Raw genomic sequence first — 12,835 nt, forward strand, 5'->3', positions numbered from 1 at the left:
GGGGTGTAGGGGGACAGTCCTGGTTCTTCCACTGGAGGAGTTCATGTTCATGTTTGACGTTCTTCTAAAACCAGTGCTGTGTCTTTGACTGCATGCCAGGAAGCACAAACGTTTGACTTCATGCAAAACAAATCCAAAAACAACCAGAAGAGAAAAGTTTTGGTAATATAAGGTCATCTCTTCAAGTCCACCTTGGAAACCTGTAACATATATTTAAATACTACAGTGAAAAGGCAGCTTAATATACTTTTTAAAAGCATCTGAAGTAATCTGCTAAGATTAAGTGTGTAAAAAAACATGGATTCCCTTTGAGGGTACTTTGTCCTTTGAAGAAGGGAAGGTGGGGCAGGGAGGGTGCCAGGCCCGGGTTAATGCTTCAGGCACCCGACGGCTTCCAGGGAGCCTTGCTGCGGTCCCCACAGTAATATAGGAGCACCTCCCAGGCCTCACTATCTCGGGAGGCGTTGAGGATGACCGTGAGGTAGCCGTCCATGTCCTGCAGTTTGGTTTGGCAATTCCCACATTTGCTGTGATTGATCAGTCTTCCTAAGCGATTTGTGTCTCTAGTTGCATCCAGCAGGTTTTGCTCGGATACTGAAAACAGTAGAGGTAGCAGCTCACGGAGGGTCCTGTGCGTACAAAGCCTACTGCATCTTGGCGTCGCGATCTTGATGAGGCCCCGTGGTTATTTCACCACAAAGGCGCTCTGGGAGAAATGCTTGACGGCGATCGCATCCCTGCCTTTGCCATCAATGAGGTCAATCTTCATTCCTTCTTTCTTCCCATCTTCAATCAAATCATCTGGTATTTTCCTTTCTTCAGACTGCAGCTCACCTTTGCTCTTCCTGGAGCTGCTTCGGACGGGGTAGAAACCTGAGAGTTTGCGAGTCTGTTGTGTTTTTCCTTGATCTTTTTTCCGGAGGGGGCGGCGGGGGCGGGGGTGCTGTGTGCCCTTGAAGGGCTTCTTCGGAGCTTGCTTGGCGATGGCTGCATTGGTGGAATCACAAGACGAGGTTACAGTTTTGGGGGGTTCTGCTGCTTCAGATTATTGGTTTGGAAAAGGTGCCAGGGGACTTCTCCTGGCATGTTTGATCTTCTGTTCTTGGGACTTTCTGGTGCTCCGTATTGCATTGCCTTTCTCTTCTCGTTTCCTGGAGATTCTGGCTAATGGTTTCCTTGGCATTTGACTCCGTGATGTGTAACTGAGTTCTCTTCCGGAAGCGGGGAACGCATTCCAGAGCATCTGTTGGGGCTCATGTAGGAATAGATCTTTGATTGCCCGGTGAATACATTCTCCCGGTCCCTGCGGGGCTCCTCCGGTCCCTCCACTCCACCATCTCCAGCCCGCGCCGTCGCTGCCACCGCCGTCTGAACCGCGCGGAGCTTGGGCTTCTTTCTGCCCGTAGCCCCGCCTGGCCCTCGGCGACACCCCGCGCCCTCGCAAGAGCCGCCACCGGCGCTGTCACCACTGATGCCGTCGTCACTAGCCCCCCCGCGGCTCCCCCTCCCCCATGGCCGCAGAGGCAGGGCCGGGCATCCGCGCCACCGCAGTCCGGGGTCGCCCTGAGCACAGGACACAGGGAGGGAGACGCAGAGCCCTGTCCTCTGCGGCCCCGCCCACTCTCCACTGCCATTGCCCACCATCCGGCGCCTGGCCCGGGGAGGGGGCTTAGTTCAGCTACTGTGGAAAGCAAAGTGGCGATTTCACAAATAACTTAAAACACAAGTACCGTTAGACTCAGCAATCCTGTTACTGGGTATATAGTAAAGAAATAGAAATCTTACCATAAAGAGACGTCTATGGGAGTACAGGACAGAAACCCCTCACCTCCCACGCACCTTCTGGGCTAAGTAAGACTTGAAAATTTCCTGTGAGGCTCCCTGTAGGGGGCTCCTAAGTAGGCGCCGGCTTCTAGAAGGATTAAACATTTTTCATGAACCTAAGCCTCTCTTCTGTTGTCTTCCGTCAGATGGACACGCATAGAGTCTAGAAAAACTTGATACTTTGTTTTCATTTTGAACAAGAAGTTGACTTAAAAAACAAGTCGCCGGAAGTGGAGGGAAAACTATTCAGGATTCAATTTTTTTCTTTACTTCCTTACATCCCTTCCCTTCTTCCCTCCTTTTCCCCTCCCTCCCCCTCTCTCTTTCTTTCTTTCTTTCTCTTTCTTTCTTTCTTTCTTTCTTTCTTTCTTTCTTTCTTTCTTTCTTTCTTTCTTTCTTTCTTTCTTTCTTTCTTTCTTTCTTTCTTTTCTTTTTTTCTGTCTTTCTGCCTGCCTTCCTTTCTTTCTGCCTTCCTTTCTTTCTGCTTTTCTTTCTTTTTCTTTCTTTCTTTTCCTTTCTTTCTGCTTTTCTTTCTCTTTTCCTTTCTTTCTTCTTTCTTTCTTTCTTATTTTTTTTTCTTTTTCCTTCCTTCCTTTTCTCCTCCTCCTCCTTCTTCTTTTTAGGAACACCTATCCCTACCTGGAGACAGACTGTCATGTATGGAACACATGTACAGAAAGATTAGTTACAAAATCTCTTTGAATTTATAACAATAAAAAGCATTAAAATCGTCCAGTCTAAAAATGTATTTGCAAAGGTTTTTACATTGTTGCAGATTTTTGTTCTTTTGTTTCTTTGTGCTTGTTTTGGTTAAGACCAATAAATTGCTCTTCAAAGCTTCCTTAGTCTTTCTTGCTCTGTACACAGCCCTTCCTGCTTAATCTGTAAGGAGCACTTGTTTCTCTGCTTAATCTGTAGCTAGCAAACCTCTTACTCTTACTCTGTAAACAACCTTTCCCCGTGCCCAGACACGCCTTGTACTTCTTCTGTAAACACTTCCCCCCTTAGCAAAGTACAGCCTCTCCCTTCCCGCCTAATTAGCCATATTCAATTTCAAACAGTAGCCAATAGGTTAGCTTAGACTGCGGTCAGACTCCAGGTAATGGGGAAAGGACACAGAAACAGGAATAGGAATTGCCTTAGGGATAAAAACCCCTACCCTAACCCGCTAGATGTGTGTGCTCTTGCGATGGGCAGGAAGCAGGCAGCACACTTCTGCAGAAGTAAATGTGTCCTGCTGAGAAGTTGTCTGTCTAAGTACTGGTTTTCTTTGTGGCACCAAGCACTTGTTTCTAACATCAGTGAGGGCAAAGTAGTACTAGTGGATGAGGGTAAGAGCTGAGTGAGGAGCCACTGAAGAAAGGGACTCTTTTCACAGAAACAGTATCTTCCCCACTCTATCTCCACTGGATGTCAATCAACACATGCCACTGGTCATTTAGTAAAAACAAGCAAGCACACAGAAACTGCAGTATGCTTGTGCACCTACACCAGATACTTTCTGTACACTAAAGAAATGGGGGCCCGATGTGGTGGCTCACGCCTGCAACCCCAGCACTTTGGGAGGCCGAGGCGGGCAGATCACCAGAGGTCAGGAGTTTGAGACCAACCTGGCCAACATGGCGAAGCCCTGTCTCTACTAAAAATACAAAAATCAGTGGCCGGGCGCGGTGGCTCAAGCCTGTAATCCCAGCACTTTGGGAGGCCGAGACGGGCAGATCACGAGGTCAGGAGATTGAGACCATCCTGGCTAACCCGGTGAAACCCCGTCTCTACTAAAAATACAAAAACTAGCCGGGCGAGGTGGCGGGCGCCTGTAGTCCCAGCTACTCGGGAGGCTGAGGCAGGAGAATGGTGTAAACCCGGGAGGCGGAGCTTGCAGTGAGCTGAGATCTGGCCACTGCACTCCAGTCCGGGCAACAGAGCGAGACTCCACCTCAAAAAAAAAAAAAAAAAAAACGAAAAACAAAAATCAGCCGGGTGTGGTGGTGCAAACCTGTAATCCTAGCTACTCTAGAGGCTGAGGCAGGAGAATCTCTTGAACCCAGGAGGTGGAAATTGCAGTGAGCCAAGATGGTGCCACTGTACTCCAGCCTGGGCAACAGAGCCAGACTCCTCTGAAAAAAAAAAAAAAAATTAGAAGAATGGAAGAAAGAAAGAGAAATGGGGAAGGAGAAAATAAAGGATAGAGAGAAGGGAGAAGGATACTCTACCAGTCTCTACCAGTCAAGTTGTGATGGAACCATATGGTGATTTTCACATGAGAATGTCTGCTTGGTCTGTGGGAACAGAGTTATAAGGTAAAGTAGCATGTGTGTTCTTAGTAGACACCTTTTCTGCTGCTGGAACACATACATTCTATCTTTGTCCCCCATTTCTGGCTGTGCAGGTGTGTCTGTTTTACCGATTGCTGCCCATAAAACTGGAATCTGGTCTGTCTCATGAACAAACCCTGCCATTCGATGTAGGCTTCCACTCACTCACTAAGTGGTATGTGCCTCCTTCCTTTCTGCTGCAGTCCAGCACCATCCTACCTGCTACCTTCAAGTACACAGGATCATTGTCCTCAGTCTTGATTCAAACCTTTCCTTGGCCACAGTGGAGCCTGAAAGCTTTGGCTTCGCAAAATTTCCTGTGAGGCTCCCTGTAAGGGGCTCTTAAGCAGGCACGGGCTTCGGGAAGGATTAAACATTTTTCATGAACCTAAACCTCTCTTCTGTTGTCTTCCGTCAAACACACACACGGACGCTAGAAAAACTTGATTCTTTGTTTTCATTTTAAACAAGAAGTTGACTTAAAAAACAAGATGCTGGAATTGGAGGAAAAACTGATCAGGATTAAGTTCTGTTTCTTTACTTCCTTACTTTCCTTCCCTTCCTCCCTCCTTAGAGGTCCTAAGTCTGTGCCAGACTAGCAAACTAGCAAGCTAGCGGATGTGGCAGAGCTTTAGTAGTGTTTTTATTACCATTCCTACAACAGCAGCAGCAACAACAACTACTGCTTCTAATAGTGGTAATAACTATAATAATGATGAATAACAACAGTAATTGTAATTGTTGATGCTTAGTTTATATATTTATAATTGATAATGTTCTATAATTTACTTTTAGTGACTTTTATGGCATGTTACTTTTGGCATAAACCTCTGGACCCCTCCACATTCCACCTTAAGGATGAATTTCACATATGGCCTTATGGCTGCCCACCTGCTAGTGTGGACCCTCTCTCCACTCCACCCCTAGACCTAAAATCTGGTTGACTTTCTGAGAACACATAGTAGCCATGGCACTCATATAATCCATTTGATAACTTTCTGGAGTGGCCACATCCGCTGCCCGCCAGTGGTAGCCCACCACACCTCGTGTTGGTTGACCTGGACTGGGCAAAGAGGAGCATCTCTAGGGAGACTCAGGTCTGACCCTCTCTCCCCCATCATATGGGAGGGATCTAAGCATGGACAGTGGAAGCCTTCCAGCCCCACTCATACTCACTATTACCTGGCCTGTGGCAACCCCTGAAACAGGGGTGGAGGGGCAGCTCCAACCACTTCCAAAATCCATCCCAGCTAGTAAGCAAGCCCCAGGAAAGTGGAGTAGAGGCAGGATGACCCCTGTCCCTTAGCCTTGGGGTGCACTGGCCACCTCCAAAAGCCCACAGGGTAGGTGGGGCCTCCAGCCCTCTCTACTGGCACAGGTAAAAACAGCTGAAAAGACCAGCTATCACATCAATACTGCAGGGTTCACAGCAGGACAGTGATGAACACTGCTCCCTACAGGGTGGAGAAAAAAAGAAAGGATGAACCTTGGCCGGGTGCGGTGGCTTATGCCTGTAATCTCAGCACTTTGGGGGGGCCCAGGAGGGTGGATCACTTGAGGTCAGGAGTTTGAGACCAGCCTGGCCAACATGGTGAAACCCTATTTCTACTAAAAATGAAAAAAATTAGCCAGGCAAGGTGGTGCGTGCCTGTAATCCCAGCTACTTGGGAGGCTGAGGCAGGAGAACCGCTTGAACCGGGGAGGTGGAGGTTGCAGTGAGCCGAAATCACACCATTGTACTCCAGTCTGGGCGATAAGAGCGAAACTCTGTCCCCTCCCCCTGCAAAAGAAAGTATGAACCTTAGGAGCACCCTTGCATGCTGTGGGACTAACGCTCGTGACAATGATTTCAATAAATATATCAGAGTGAGGGAGCTGCTCTACTATGTAGGAAACCTCTACCCAGGAACAGTTTGTCTCTGAAGGATTAACACCAGGCTCTGCAAGAATGTGCGTTATCTGATGGAGTGCCAACAGGACCACACTTTTTTTTTTTTTTGTAGCAGTTCTGATGAGCAAACATGTATCATGTACATGGTTCCTTGGGTCTAGTGGGTAGACTTAGATTTCACAGTACAGCCAAAAGTTATAACTGTTTTTTCTCCATGGTCAGTAACTGCCCTGCAAGTGTGGAGAAAAATAGGTCTATTCTGCCATAGGTGGGGCAGGAGCTGGTAGTTTGAACCATGAAGTGCTCTTGTGAATCATGTGGCCTTGGGGTAGCTGGTAGAAGCCTAGGACATAAAGAGCCTTTTTCTCTTGGTTTGGGGTGTCAGGAGATGGGGTCTCAGTGCTTCAGTCATTTCAGGGTATGTGAGCCTCTAGGGCTCAGGGCTGGGATGTCAGTGACTAACCACGCAATACCAAGTACCCAGCATCTAAGGGGTATAGATTGTGTGTTGAGAGGAGAGTTGTAGCAAGTGTTTGGAAATAGCTATGCTCCTGCTGTTGTTGAAGTGACAGAGAAGTGGCTGTCTGTTTCTAGGTCAGGGACGAATGTCTAAAGCCCTGGGGACCCAGTATCATTGGAGGACTTCCATTCAAGTTCTATGTGCTCTTGCAATTGCTAAACTTCAGAAAATAGAGGAGATAAAACTTTTTGTAGCTGGTCTGGCCTTAGAGGTCCACAACCTCTCATCAATGATCCAAATTGCCCCATACTGCACCCTCATCTATTACCATATACAAAAATCAACTCAAGATGGATCAAAGACTCAAATCTAAGACCAGAAATCATAAAAATTCTGGAATATAACATCAGAAAAGCTCTTTTGGAAATTGGTTTAGGCAAATAATTTATGACTGAGACCCCAAAAGCAAATACAACAAAAACAAAAATGAGTAAATGGAACCTAATTAAACTAAAAACTTTCTGAATAGCAAAAAAAAAAAAAAAAAAAAAAAAAAAAAAAAAAAAAAAAAAAAAACAGCAGTCAACAGACAACAAACAAAAAATTTGCAAACTATACATCTGACAAAGAAGTAATATCCAGAATCTATAAGGAGCCCCCAAATATTAGCAAGAAAAAAAACAAATAATCTCATCAAAAAGTGGATGAATAGACAATTCTAAAAAGAAGATATACAAACAGCCAACAAACATATAAAAAACAGCTAAGCATTACTAATTATCAGGGAAATGCAAATTAAAACCACAATGAGATATCACTTTAGTCATGCAAGAATGGCCATAATTTAAAATTAAAAATAAATAAAAATAAATGTTGGCATGGATGTGATGAAAAGGGAACACTTTTACACTACTGGTGGGAATGTAAACTGGTACAACCACTATGAAAAATGGTATGAAACTTTCTTAAAGATCTAAAAATAGAACTACCATTTGATCCAGCAATCCTCCTATGGGCACCTACCCAAAAGAAAATAAGTCATTATATGAAAAAGACACATGTACACAAAGTATGAAAAACTTTATTAGTAAACAGTATTAGTAAAAAAAGTGTTTTGGCAGGAACTAAAAAAATGTTCAATTATTTATTAACTGAATGTCTATTTAATCTTGTTAATATACTGCATACATGACAAGCTGAACATCAAAACCAGATAGTTCAAAAAATTTGATAAAATAATATAATAATTTTAGCATTTTCTTGTCTCACTTCAAGGAGATATTGAACCCATTCTCACTGATTCATGCTCCTTACTTTAAACATGATGATTACATGCCAGAAAAAAACTAGATTTTCTGGATTATTGCTTTTGTATTTCTTCAGTGAAGCATTTTGAGGGAATCAGTACTGGGCCTGGACAGGAAGAAATCATGGGTCCCATGAATAAAGGTAAACAAATAAAATGGATTTAATTTTTTTCTGTATTTTTGGACATTTATCTCAACTATCTGGGCTAAACAACTCACTGTTTTCTTTTATATACCGAAAATAGGCATTTTGTATAGCAAAAGGTCAGTTTCCCTGGAGGGAGCCTTGGGAAAAGAGAAACAGAGGGAGGAAGGACCCTGCGGGCTGAAAGATGAGGGCAGTAATCTGGTCTTCTCTGAAAACGGTGCCCCAAAACATAGCACCTTTAAACAACCAATAATTAATATCTCACAATGTGTTGGAACCGGAATAGGGCACAGCTTGGTTGAGTGTCTCTGACTCAGGTTCTTTCAGGAGGCTGAAGCTGAACTGAGGGAGAATTTGTTTTCAAGCTATTGTGGCTATTGGCAGAATTCAGTGTAGACTGAGAGCCTGAGTTTTCCTTTGTCTATTGGCCTTGTCACTCCTTCAGTTCTCTGTCATGTGGACCCATACACAGAGCAACTCATAACATCAACATTGGAGCTTGCTTCTGCAATGTGAAGAATACAACAGAGAGACCCAGAGAGAGACAGAGACAGGAACAGAGATTGAGGGAGCAAACACAAGACAGAGTGAGTGGAAGGGAAATTACACCGTTTTTGTATATAATCCTGGGAGTCGTGATAGACTGATGGTCTATTTTCTCCCAAATTTATATCTTAAAGTTGTAACCTTTAATATAATGATATTAGGAGGTAGAAGATAATTAGACCCTGAGGATGAAGTCCTCATGAATAAGTTTACTGGCTTTATAAAAGGAATATCAGAGGGATTTCTCTTGTTCTCTCTACCAGGTGAGGATACAACCTGAAGTTTGCAGTCAGCAATTCGGAAGAGTTCTCACCAAAGGCTGACCATACTGGCATCCTGATATTCAACTTCCAGACTCTGCAACTATAAGAAATAAAATTTCACTGCTTATCAGCCATGCAGTCTATGGTTCTTTGCTATGGCAGCCTGAAGTCTGAGGTATTACCCTACCATTTTTGTTATATTCTGTTGGTCAGAAGTGAGTCACTAACCTCTTCATGCTGGGAGCTTTTATGCAACTGCTCACTTTATATATCAAGGTGAGGCACATGGGTCTGATTCTAAATATAATAAGAAAACACTGGAAGGCTTAATGTAAGAAAATGACAATATTTGAATTTCATTTAATTTCGACATCTCATGGCACAAAATTAAAAATAAGGCACACAGAGAAAATTACTCTCCCAAGATCACACTGCTAGACCCCAGGCCTGTTTCAATTATATATAGTGCCACCTCCCACCCCTTACGGTAATTTTTGCATCTTTAAGTTTGCACATTATCTACTTGTGATGCCATACCTTGGGTTTTATAAGTTTTACCTCATATACACCTGATGAACTTCCCATGAAGAAGATTCTAGCATTGTTACCACTGTGCATGTTCAGTGACAGAGAAGGTCCTGAAACACACTGACTTGTCTAAGGTCACAGAAATAGTAAGACAAGATATTCTGACCTATATCTGTCTCAAACCTGGGTCATAGACCACATCCAGCTCTTCTCAGGAAGCTGAGAAAGGGGCTAGGGGCTATGTTCTCATGATTGTGAACAGGTAAGGACTTTACATGGGAAAGGAGGGTTAGCAGTCAGGAGCCCAGCAGGGCCTGTGGGTCGGTCTTGTTAAAGGAAGGAGCCCAGGTGATGGAATCTTGAAGTGACCTCACTTTCTTAGTTACAGACGCCAAGAGAATTTAGAACTCCAGTAAACTGGGACCCTCATTTTAGAGATAGCCCTGTGTTTAGTTAGAAGATTCTGAAGACATCAAGATGTTTTCCTGCTGTGTCTTGGATTTCTGAGGCTGTAACCTCAGGAAGGCTTGAACTGAGAGCATTTCCTTATGATGTAGACATTGGCTCATTTCTCACCCTTGGCTCTTGTGGAAGGGGGCACCCATAGGTAACAGAAGGCCACGCAGGGCAGGCCCATCCAGGCCAGGCCTCACCTTTGATACCATCTGGGCAGCCCTACACCTCTCCTTGTCACCATGTCTTGTGGGAAAGAAAGAGATAATGGGTCCTTTTCTGACAGGAGCAGGTTTCCAGCTGTTGAGACGCTAACATGTCTGCCAAATTTATACCCCAGGTTATGGCTGGCAGGATAGAAAGTTGAGTGCTGGGGACCACCTTTATCTGTTCAGATGTTTATACAAAAATTTCAAGCTTTCATCTGATTTTCTCCCTGGCAGGAGGTCATGGCAAATGTTGCTTTGCGCTTGATCTAAGGGGCAGAATTTTTAATGGGGGTGTCCCCTGTGGTGAAACCCAGGCATGCCATTGACACCTCTTGGCCAGGCTTGCAGGCACTCTCTTTGCAGAGCTCCACGAGGAGCTGTTTGATGAGTTCAGCTACTTTGTCTCATTGGATAAAGAGCAGATACACCATGCCAACAACCATGGGCAGGGTTGGTCTGGGATGGAAGTGGGCACAGTGGGGTCTCCAAAGAGACCCAAAAGACTAGGGAAGGCCCAAGATCCAGACCCAAATATGAGGACTCCCTGGAAAACGTTTTAGAGCTTCCTCAATTAAGTGTCCCACAATCCCTTCCCAAAGGAATCTGGCATTCATTAGTCCATAATAGCAACTTAGGTGCACAGTCACCAGTCAGATACTTGTAGAAATATCAAAGAAAACACTTGTGTGCTGTTTTTACTTTACACTAGGCCATGAGTATCTTTGCAGGTTGCTACTATGTTTATTGCTTTAACTACCCACCCCAGATATCTCCTGCAACAGGCAGCTTCAATGTCCTCCCTGCCAGAACTTTTCTAAGATTTAAAAATTTACACTCTTACTAGAGAATGGTTTTATCCAAATAGTGGGGGTTACACAGAAAGGGTCATTAGTCATCTCACAGAACTCATCCCTATAGCCCCGTCAGGGTAGGCCCTCACATGTCTTCATAATATTTCATAAGGGAGAGCCTTTTTCTCAGTAATTCAGCCTTTTAGTGCTGATGGATCCTGACATAATAAATTCTATTTCCATTTCACTCATGCTTCAGGGAACATCTTACATGTGTCCTAATAGGCTATGACAGTTTGCTATAGCTTCTGTAATAACACAGGCTGAAGTGCTCTAACAACAAAAATTGAGTTCCTCACAGTTCTGGAGGCTAGAAATCCAATCTGAAAATGGTGGCTGGGTGTTTTCTCTGAGGTCCCTGCTTGGCTTGCAGATGATCATCTTCTATCTCTGTGTGCACAAGATCTTCTCTTGTGCTTTTCTGTGCCCTGACTGCCTCTTCCAATGAGGGCCCCAGTTATGTTGAATTAGGATGCGTCCCAATGAATTCACTTAACCTTAATTACCTTTGCAGAGACTTTATGTTCAAGTATAGTCAATTCTGAGGCACCAGGTGTTAAAACATGAACATATAAATTTTGGGAAGGGGAACACAATTTAGCTCATGACATGTACTAATCCCTGGTAGATGACAGTCTCCCAAGAAAGAAATGACTCAGTTTAAGAACAGGCATATGTAAAGTGTGAATAGCTAAAGCCAGATTGTGTTCCAGAAGGGCTGTGACAGGTACACTACCAACAGGAGTTTCTGAATGTATCTGCCATTTTGGATCCAGACTTCCCTGGATGTTAACCTTCTTTGAATTATTTGACAAACTGGTATCAATGTGGCAAAGAAAATTATGTTTCGGGGGCGTGCCCAAGATGGCCGAATAGGAAGAGCTCCAGCCTCCAGCCTCCAGCTCCCAGCGTGAGTGACACAGAAGACGGGTGATTTCTGCATTTTCAACTGAAGTACCAGGTTCATCTCACTGGGGAGTGCCGGACAATCAGTGCTGGTTAGCTGGTGGAGCCCAACCAGCGAGAGCTGAAGCAGGGCAAGGCATCGCCTCACCTGGGAAATGCAAGGGGGAAGGGAATCCCTTTTCCTAGCCAAGAGAAACTGAGACACACAACACCTGGAAAATCGGGTAACTCCCACCCTAATTCTGCACTTTACCAAGGGTCTTAGCAAACGGCACACCAGGAGATTACATCCTACACCTGGCTGGGAGGGTCCTATGCCCACGGAGCCTCCCTCATTGCTAGCACAGCAGTCTGAGATCTAACTGCAAGGCAGCAGCGAGGCTGGGGGTGGAGTGCCAGCCATTGCTGAGGCTTAAGTGGGTGAACAAAGCCATTGGGAAGCTCGAATTGGGTGGAGCCCACTGCAGCTCAAGGAGGCTGGCCGGCCTCTGTAGACTCCTCCTCTGGGGACAGGGCATAGCTAAACAAAAACCAGCAGAAACCTCGGCAGAGGTAAATGCCCCTGTCTGATAGCTTTGAAGAAGGCAGTGGATCTCCCAGCACGGAGGTTGAGATCTGAGAATGGACAGACTGCCTGCTCAAGTGGGTCCTTGACCCCTGAGTAGCCTAACTGGGAAACATCCCCCACAACTCACACCTCATATGGTGGGGTACACCCCTGAGACGAAGCTTCCAGAGCAAGAATCAGACAGCAACACTCGCTGTTCAGCAAAATTCTATCTTCTGCAGCCTCCGCTGCTGATACCCAGGCAAACAGGGTCTGGAGTAGACCTCAAGCAAACTCCAACAGATGTACAGCTGAGGGTCCTGACTGTTAGAAGGAAAACTATCAAACAGAAAGGACACCTACACCAAAACCCCATCAGTACGTCACCATCATCAAAGACCAGAGACAGATAAAACCACAAAGCTGGGGAAAAAGCAGGGCAGAAAAGCTGGAAATTCAAAAAATCAGAGCACATCTCTCCCTCCAATGGAACGCAGCTCATTGCCGGCAATGGAACAAAGCTGGATGCAGAATGACTTTGACGAGTTGAGAGAAGAAGGCTTCAGTCAATCAAACTTCTCAGAACT

General features: G+C 45.0%; 1 pseudogene; it reads right to left on the reverse strand.

Moving 5' to 3' along the window:
* Positions 1-376: 376 nt before the first annotated feature.
* On the reverse strand, positions 377-1,305 carry LOC104657931 (annotated as a pseudogene).
* Positions 1,306-12,835: the final 11,530 nt, after the last annotated feature.

This window comes from Rhinopithecus roxellana, chromosome 20, assembly GCF_007565055.1.
Source record: "Rhinopithecus roxellana isolate Shanxi Qingling chromosome 20, ASM756505v1, whole genome shotgun sequence".
NCBI lineage: Eukaryota > Metazoa > Chordata > Mammalia > Primates > Cercopithecidae > Rhinopithecus > Rhinopithecus roxellana.